At 49.6% G+C, this 9,859-nt stretch overlaps 1 long non-coding RNA gene across 1 annotated transcript; it reads left to right on the top strand.

The window, feature by feature from the left end:
* Positions 1-676: 676 nt before the first annotated feature.
* LOC126050555 (uncharacterized) lies at positions 677-8,457 on the top strand. Its single transcript, XR_007509585.1, has 3 exons — positions 677-3,853; positions 4,746-5,079; positions 5,815-8,457. It is a non-coding gene; the product is annotated as an uncharacterized LOC126050555 (long non-coding RNA).
* The last annotated feature ends 1,402 nt before the right edge of the window (positions 8,458-9,859 follow it).

The following is a 9,859-nucleotide window of genomic DNA, read 5'->3' as shown; positions in this document are numbered from 1 at the left end:
AGTCCTAATGTAAGGTTTAATGAGATGGACGTTACAGACTCGGGTATAGATTTAAACTCCGTGCAGCATCATGAATGTCTGGGTCCTCCTGGTAGCAGTTTTCAGCGTCTTCCACTTGTATGAGCAATGGGATGGAGGACAGTGCAGTGGCGTGGGTGCTGGACACCCTGACAAGTTGTTTGCAGCAGTCCTGGACTAGTATTTCCCAGGATTTCCCCCAGACCGGCACTGGGAAGGCTGCGAGGGCGAGTGAGTTCAGTCCCGAATGGAGCATGAAACGGAGGAGGACACAGAGCCCAGCCAAGTTCTGCACTGATTTTGATAACTAATAAAGAGCCGGTATGAATATGAGATTGAAAGACCTCAAAGCTGATTAAATCTGTTTGATATTTGAGGGTTTCCTCCCCCTCCCTCCCCTTTGTTAAAGGACAGTCTCCTCCTTCAAAGTGAGTGATGGTCTAAAGTCGTAATGCCGATTACTGCTGAGATTCTCACACCAATGTGGCGGGGAGAGGGGGGGGAAATAAAAATCCCTGTAGGGTAGTTTAAAGTCGGCGTGAGTAGTGTGTAATCTACCCAACAGGATTGATCCAGGTCAGGCATTAAAGGCTAAAATGGATTAAACAAAAGACATTCCCCTTGTAACAAGAAGGAAAAACTTCAAAGGTGGGATTTGTTCTTGTTATGACAAAGGAAGTGGATTTACCAAGTGCCTGGGGGCACACCCCTCCGCGGCTTTCAATTTGCTCGAGTTGCTATGAAGAAACAGGACAAAATGCGTGGGGGTTTTCACCGCGCGCTTCGGCGCTGCCGGAGCCCTCCCCGGGGTAAGAACGTTGGGTTAAGAGGATCGGCTTGGCACTGCTTTTTCTTGTTTTGTTTTGTTCGCTCTTTAAGGGGAAAAAAGAAGAAAAAAGGAAAGGCGGGGGGGGGGGGGAGCAACAAAAGGAGGGGAGAAAGGGAGGGTTGGTGGCACGTCAGAGAGAAACGTGATGGTTGAGGGTGGCAGGAATGGGTGGGACAAGCGTGGCAGAGATGAGATGGGATGGGAAATGGGACCTTCAAAGACCAGGTTGTCCCAGACAGGGGTGAACAGCGGTGTGAGGGCTGGAAAAGGGGCCGGTCCTGCCTTAAATACCAGTCACCAGCTGTATGGAGATGCCCTTTTCCTCCTGCTCCTCACTGGTCACACCACGGGCAATTGTGGGTGCAGGTTGTCCCTGGTCAGTGGAAATGCAGCTGTAGGCACGTTCCCAGTTCTGCACGTCCGGGGAGGAAAGAGGACCTTCAGGCCAACAAATCTCACCAGGTCTCCAGGTGAGCATTACAGCCGCTGGCTATTATGAGACTTGCACCCTGCCGTGGGGGGGATTATTGGTTTCTGCTTGTTCTTGAACCCACTCCAGAGCAAAGCTAATTCTCCTCCCTGGCTGAGAAAAAGGCACAGTGGCAGCAGGGCATGGTGGCAACAAGTCATGGTGGCAGGAGCCCTGCTGCCTACAACACTGCTCCCTCCATCTTCTCTAGGTCCTGCTACCACCACAGAGGACCTGCTGTGACTCTGGCACCAAAAACCCACGTCACTCACCGAGGAAACCCATAATAGCCCAAACTTTTCCCAGCACTGTGCTTCCACAAAGCCCAAAATGCACCTCTGTGGCTGGTGCATCCGGGTCTGGAGAACCTCAAGGTGGCCTGGGCTGAGCTTCAGGGCGATCTTGCAAAGGTGCTGCATGGTGGGACCGTGGTGAGTCCCGTGGTCTGAGATACCTCTCGTTGCTGGGATCCAAACTACAGCACGAAGGAGGCTCTTTGAAACCAAACTTCTATAATTTTTAACTATTTCTTTAAGGGAACAAGACCTTGGGTCTAGTCTGTGTGATTACAGCTGGGTTAAGTTACATGTGTCCATGTGCCTCCCTGTGTGTACAAGTTTTCCACATTAAATCAGGCAATTAGGCAATTGGGTCCAAGCTGACATCAAGAGAAGAGGTCCCCAGGTTTGCACAGTGAGGGGCCTATGGCAATTAAATGTGACATGCTCAATTATGGAAATGTGAAAGCGTCTTTGGGAAACTCCATCTCCATCCATGCACGGTCTCTATATCAACCTACAGAGCTGAGCTACAGCTCATTTATTTGTGGACAGAGAGGAAGGACTTCTTATCTTTCAATGCCTGATGGCCGTAATTAGGCTCATTATCATACACAGGCCTTGGAAGCACATTGCAAAAGGCTGTCTCTGAACATGAGATGCTTTTCACCAAGTGTCAAGCTGAGGAGCTGGGAGTGAGCTGACTTGTCTCTGCAGGGCCTTCTGCTTGGGCTCAGCATCCTCCTGATGAGACCTTCTTGGGCCAAAAGTGGGAGGGACGGTCTCACCACTAGCTGGGAAGGACACTGGAGAACCAATTAGGACTCATAAATGGCAAATAAGGATGCTGACAGTTACCACAGAGCATCTTTCCCTTTTTTTGCAGTACAGTTATTTTCACAGAGCATTCCCAAATCCCTTTAAACACAAGTGGAAATGGTTTCTGCTGAGATCCTGTCCCAGCAGGTGCCCCATCACAAACCTGTCAGTAGAAGAGGGAGGTGGCAGAGGTCTGCAGAGCCTTGAGCGGTGGGGATGGTGGAGAAGGGTACAGTGTTTCGTTTTTGCTTCATAAAGCCAAGACTAGCGGGTTAGTGCATCATTTCCAAGAAGCTGTAGGAAGCCCTTCATCGCAGGACACATGATGAAATCGTGGACCTCTTCGCTGCAGGAACCCCTGCAGATCCATAGGACCACCTCTGGCTGGAAGCAGTTGTGTGGCAGAGCAGTGGAGGTGAGGAAAAGATGTGAAGGCACCACTCCATGCTTAACTTCTTCTGACTCGGGCAGCAGTGACTGTCAGGGCTGTAGAAGGGCTGTGGGGTGAGGTGGGCTCTGGGGCAGGGCAGTGAGGCTGCTCTGGTCCTTCTCTGACACCCGGACAGCTTTGGCTTATTGCACCTGTAGTTAATAACGTCTGTGCAAAGCTTTAAAGACAGTCCCATTTAATGGTAAATAATGGATTTCTATTTGAATGAGTTGTTGAGTCGTTCCCGCTGCAGGTTGTCCAGCTCTGTCACTCTCATCACTTTTTTTTGCTTCCTGATATCTAGATATTTTCCTAATATGTAACCTAAATCTCCCTTGCCTCAACTTGAGGCCATTTCCTCTTGTCCTATCTCCAGCCACCTGACAGAAGGGACCAAGATGGGCTGTTCCAGGCTGCTCCGTGCCTCAGTTTCCCCTCTCTAAAGCAGGGATGCTGCCGCGTGGTTCTCCTCCCTGTCTTTTCTGAGCAGAGGGGCAAGGACTGGCACCCCACAGCCCATTAACCTCCTCCCATGCCCTGTCTCTGCAATACCTTATATTTTGGGGTCTTTTTATGGGGGCCTCAATTTTATGCTAAGGTCCTGGAAGTGTTTTGCATCTCGTGGAAGGGCAGTGGGCATGTAGACAACCACATCAGCCCCAGATGGTCCCTCCTCATTCCCAGCCCACTTGGTCATTAAAAATCTCCACTGAAAGCACATATTGCACAACCTCTTTTTTTGCTTTATCTCGGCACCCATCAACACACTGGCATCCCCGTGGGTGTCCCCGAGGGTTGGCAACTCCTCCATCCTCCATGGCTCTCCCACCTCCTGCTCCCCCTTGGGCTTCAAAATACTGCTGGGTTTTGTTCAGGTTTTAGCAAATACCTTCTCACCTTGATTTGTTTCTTTTTTGCCTTCCTATTTTCTGCTCCCTTGGAACGGGCTTATGAACTCCGTGAACTTGGCAAGCTTGAAAAAGATAAGCACAAGTTTGCTGGCTCCGCAGGTGAGCTTTCTGCGCGGGGTTCAGCAAGGACCCCGCGCACGTAAGGAAAAAAATGCGCCTGATTATGCTCTACCACCGCCAAGGCTCTTGTTTGCACCAGGTATTCAGTGCAGTCAACTTTAAAAAGGGGGAAAAAAATACAAAAAATCGAGCAAAGCAAAGGAGGCATGGAGTTCATATGACATGGGGCAGTGGGGGAAGCATGGTGGTATTGGTGGTGGTGCTAAAGGAGCAGTAAGACAGGGATGCTGGGCACCACGGGGCAGAGGGTGGGGAGATAATTCCCTGTGGCAGGAATATGCCATCTGTAGAAACCCATTTGTGTTGCTTTTATAGGAACCGAGGTGGTATAACTACATTCGCTAGCAAATAATTTAAATATTGCCAGTCACGTCACATTGTGGTTGTTTGGAAATAATTATATCCATATCACAGACAGTAAATAATAGATGTGCTTTCACTAACATTTTATTCATGTTCTGTTTTAATATGGCAAACTTAGAAGTAATTTAATCTCCCAGTAAATTGAACTGGTAGGGGGTTCTTCACACAGAAGATTGCAAGTTATTAATTCCAGGCAGTCTTCATCTTGTACAATTAGTCACTGTTTGCAGCTGGAAATGTTTTATTAATTTTCCATAGCAGTTGATTTTCCACAGTTTTCTCAGTTTAAATTAAGCAGTAAGAGCCGCTGTTTCTTCTTAAATAAATTTCCTTTCCACAAAAATACATGCCTCTGGCTATGTCAATTTTCCCGTTTGATTAAAGTGCCAGCAGGCAATTAATAACTTAATGCATTTTAAAGTACTTTTGGAAAAGTAATTTGAATAGCCAAACTTGTATATTTGAATTGATTGTTGCAGAAGATTTAACACACGTTCTTAAATCACAGAACCTTGTAAAGGACAAATGAAGAGTTGCAGAAGACGAAGGCACTGTCCGACACCGTTTCCTAAATACAGAGGGATCCCTTGAAGCTCGTCCTCTTCTGGGATTGTCACCCTGATCCTGGGAGAGGGGTTCAGCCTTGGTTTGTCTGGATTCCAGGCACAGAGTTGCAAGAGAAGGGACTTGCTGTGTTGGCTGAACTCTCTGGAGATGACGTCCTTGGGAAGCCCTGAGGAAGGCAACTGCTCTGGTGAATAATTGTCACGTCTTCACTGTGTGGCCTGGGACATTCCCAGTCCCAGCACGGGCTCCCACTGCCACCAGGCACCTGCTATCAGGTGGGTCCCAGAGGGCCCATATGGTGATTCAGACCTAATGTCATTGCTCCTGTCCATGTTCATCCCCATGTCCATGCCCATGCCCATGCCCGTGCTCATGCTCATACCCACACCCATTCTCATGTCTACCCATGGTCAGTGCAGCACAGAGGCAGGGCTCAGCAGGACCAGCTCAGCATGACCACTTAGTTTGGTTTAGAAGGCTAGCAGGGACCTCAAAAAGCCAGCTAATCCATCCCTGGCCCTCAGGTGGGACCAGCAATCTCTAAACCAGACAGATGTTTGTCTAACTGACTCCTAAAGGCCTCCTGGGAGACCCCACCACCTCCCCCGGCCATCTACTCAGGCTTTGCTGCCCTCATAATTAACTCTGTCGCAGCCGTACCTTCCTTTGGGTGCGTCTCCCCACGAAGCTTGTGAGCAGCTCACGCCAGCGTGGTCGCGTGTGCCGAGGTCACTACAGGCGGGCGAGCAGGGTGTTTCGGTTCTCACGCCTGACACCGTGATCCAGCAAAGCACTTAAGCACCCTCATAAATATAACCAGATAAACAACCCCTTTGAGTCGATGGCTTGCCTTAAAGCATGCGCTTAAGGACTTTGTTGGATTGGATTTGAAATGCTTTAGCCCTCGTCTTTATCGGCCTTAAAATCAGTCTTGGAACAGGACTGCCTTCTATTCAGTTGTTATTTCTTTTAAGACATCAGCAATTCTATCACATTTCTTCCTTTTGCAGAAGCTGACGAATGTTCTCGTATCGCCCAGCTGTGAGGAGCCGTGGGCACCACAAAAGATAACCAGGAATTTCATCTGATGCATCCACTATCTGGAAAGAGATTATTTTTCTTGATGCTGAGCTGACTTTTCTGACCACCTCAGTGTAGATTTGGAGTCAAGTGTGGGGTCCCAGGAGGGAAAAGGAGGGGTGATTCAAGTTGCGGCTATCAGCGTTTCACACATCTGAGAGCGTGGTGTGCCCCAGCTGAGAACTTCAATTCACTTAGTGCAAGATGAAATGGCAGCTGTGTTGGATTGATAAAACAATAATAATCGTGATGAAATAATAGGCTTAATGCCAGCTATTGCTGTTTAGCCAAAAGGTCATTTTGACAGATGTAACTTTTATCAGGAAGCATCAAAATATCAGATTCGGTTTTGATTTTTTGAGGAGAGGGCACTGAGAAGACAAAGTGGGGATGTTGAACATGCCAGGACTTTTCTGGGCTCTGGCATTTGGCTGGAAGCAGCTTATGGTCTGCAAACGGCAGGGGACATCGTGGCCAGAGCTCTGCCATGACCAGTACCAGGCTCTGCTGCCCTGGCTGAGAAACTCACCCACAAATCACGTCCTTTTGGCTGAATTCTTAGGGTTTTTATTTTTCTCTCATCTCCTGAAACTGTGGGCAGGTTTCTGATTCCTGCACCAGAAAATACCTTCCTGCCTTGCCTTGGAAACCCGATGCAACATTGCTTTGGTTCCCACCTTGCCCTTGGTGGCCTGTCTGGTCCCCATGTGCTGCCTCAGCTCTCCAGGGACTGCACAAGTTACGCCAACGCAGACTGTTCTGCCTTTCCTCCCTGGATCAGCTTAGTGCCCATCCTAAGGATGATATAACTATATATACATACATGAAAAAAAATGGTTGTATAGCTCTGCTCCTTGCCCAGGGCTGTGTCAGAAGAAACGTTGATTGGGAAGACTAAGTCTTTCTTTAATTGTGTGTCTCCCTTCTGCTCGTGGCCTTGCTGGATCTCCACCTCTCTGCTTTCCCACCAGAGCCTGTCCTTGCCCTCCGCTGCAACCCTCAATTTGCCCAGAGGGTCTCACATCCCTCCCGGAGGAGGGACCCTGCTCATCCCGCTGCCGGGGGACTCTGTCTGGGCTCTCTATCCTTCCTTGCTGCCCCATGGGCTGTGCTTTTTCCCTCCTCTGAAGGTCAGAGCGCTGTCCTTGAACCTGCCGTTGCACGCGCATCCTCACTGCCATGGGTACCGTGTCCAGGGATGTCACCGTTGGCTTCTCCACGTCATGACAGCTTGCACCCAGACGTGCTCCGTCAGCCTCAAGCTCCACATTTTGGAAGCTCCCAGGGTCCCACGGCATCCCAGGGCCAGAGTTTGGGGTCTCCCCACTCCTGCTTGCTCAAACTGCTGCCTCCCTGCCACTGCAGGTGGCTTCTAGCTTGCTGGGTGTGCACCTGCAAACAGAGCCCAGTTAAAACCAGCGCACCCCAGTTCAGCAAAGGGAACAGCAGACTTGCTTTATTTTTTGTTTTGCAAGCGAGAGGCGCTTTCCAGCGCAAGCCAAAAGCGGGTCTTCTCTCGGCTTTGCCAGCTGAAGTGCGGGACTGCGCTATTTGCAGCCGAGAAGCTGCTCTCCCACCGCTCCTGCATCAAATGCGAGCAGGAGCCGTGGGAGGCCAGCCCATCTCTAACCGCGTGAATCAATCCGAAGGAAAGAGATAAAATCCCCAAATCTCAAAATAATGAAAACAAAGATATCCAAGTAATAAAATCTGCAAGAAGCACAAAGACAATGTAACTCAGATCTCAGCTGGCTCAAAGAAAGTGTCTATTAACAAGGGATTAGCGGGAGGGAAGTACACAACCAGTCAATAGGAAGTGAAAATACACCGCACAGTCGCCTAATATCACAGGCCAATGCAGGGTTAGGATGAAGGCTGTGTTGGGCGAGTTAGAAGAAGAGCTACTCCAGAAATCTAGCAAATAAAAAACCCCAAGTGCTGCAAAGCCTGCCTTTGCTGTGGCGCCTGGTTTTTAAGAAACCTTGAAGACTCGTAGCTCTCAGTCAAAGAAAAAGCATCTTGTTCTTTCGCTCTGCATACTTATGCGCATCCCTCACATGCTGCACTTCACCACTACACCTGAGAAATAGAGATTTTTTTCTTGTCTTGGGGCTTGTGTATCTTCTTTCACTGCCAGGTCTGGTCTGGACTTGGACCTTCCAGATGCCCTGGTATTTACCTCCCTGGTAACACAAATAGGAATAAAAAATGAGTGAGATGATAGATTGATTATGTTCTCCTCACGGCCATTTTCCAGATAGTCTGAACAGGTCCAAAACTCTTCTTTCCCTAAATTTCAAGAAAATCAGTTATTCTATGAAAAGCACTGATGGATTGTGGAGTATTTCTTAAAAAGCAGGGCAGGAGAAAGCACTGTGTAATTAAATATGCAGAGAGCGTAGCATGTGTGGGTGATACATTCATTTGGAGTAATACACACACTTGCACTTCCATCGTTATTTAGAGATTAAACCTGTGCAGCTCCTCAGTGCTCACGTCTGCCCAAAGCCCCCGTGGACTGCAGCAGGCGTTGGGGTCCCTTCCGAAGCCACGAAGCATTAAACCCCATCCCAAAAGCCATGTGTGGCTCTACTCTTAAATGAGTTTTCACAAGCCAAGGCTCTTTTTAGTAACTCAATCTTTTAACTGGTCTGTGCTAAGAGGATGGGGGGGAGAGGCTGGGTGGTACCCAACACCCGGCCGCGGTGATTCACAGCCCCTCGGGGAGGGGGGGGGGGTGGTGGGGTTAGCCCAGCTGCATCGGAAACAGGGCCAGGTTCTAAATAGGGGCTTAATCTGAGTTAAAATTAAATGGGCTTAATCTGGGTTTAATCTGAAATAATACCTCCGGTGTTTTGGATGTATCGGCGTTGCCTCAAATGGTCGGCGGTACCAGCCGCCGTCCTTCACAAGCCCTGGGTGGTGCAAGCAGCATTCCGCTGCCTCCTGCAAACATCTCTGGGTCTCCGTGGCCACCAGCAGTAGTAGGTGATCTTGCTCTCAACCTGGCCATGATCTGGAGACTGGAGACCTCTTGAGTGCAATATATGGAAATTTGTGAATTTGCAAGTTTGTGAACGCCCTCCCAGGCCTGCCCACGACTCTGCTATTTCCAAGTGGAGTCAGTGGAAGTCCTAGACCAGTGCAGATGCCATTGTAGGTACCACATGGCTGTGGGTCCAGCACCCGGAGGTGTGCTGGACGTGGCACGCACTGACTGTCAGTGTCCCTCTCCGGGCAGCGGTCCCCATTGCTGTCACAGGCAAATGCAGCCCTGGGGCAAAGGCTGAGTGAGGTCTAGTAGCCCATCCTGCTGGATGCAGGTGAAAGCCTCTGCCCAAGTCTGGAAGGAAAGAAAAATGCAATGGGTACAACAGGCAGAATAGAAAGGATGCGTGACAGACCTCAGTGGCAGGGTCACACCGGTGACCCAAGCTAAACAGGACCCTGGCGATGCTCAGCCAGGCACTGGGATCGGATACACGCACTTGAAATACGAGTAGTAAAAGTAGCAAAAGGATGTTTCAGGAGCAGATGAGGAGGTCTCCCATCACCAAAGTCCACATTAAGCCCTGGTCAGCACTTCCCTTGACAAGCACAAAGGGACGTCTCCGCCAACGAGTAAGCAAAGGAGGGAGAAAGGGACAGGCAGGACACGGCAGCTGGCTGCGGAGCACACGCATTCCTCCATGCCTCTGGGGACAGGATGAGGCAGAGGATAAGACATGGAACGTGAGCAGATAGATGCAAATCCCAGTGCTAGCTCTGACCCTGAATACGGGAGCTGAACTCTCAGATTTCCATTTGCTTTGAGACAGAGGAGTTGTGCTAACCTTATCTAATATTTCTCACCCATCACCGCCCAAGCCTGCCCTTAAGGTGTGCCACTTCCCCATCCACCGCCAGGCCAACGGCCCAAACCCACTGAAGTCAAAAGGAAAGCTTTTAGCTGACTTACAGCTGCCTTTGGATGCA

Source organism: Accipiter gentilis, chromosome 25, assembly GCF_929443795.1.
Source record: "Accipiter gentilis chromosome 25, bAccGen1.1, whole genome shotgun sequence".
Lineage (NCBI taxonomy): Eukaryota > Metazoa > Chordata > Aves > Accipitriformes > Accipitridae > Astur > Astur gentilis.
This window is presented reverse-complemented; position numbering and strand designations above follow the sequence as displayed.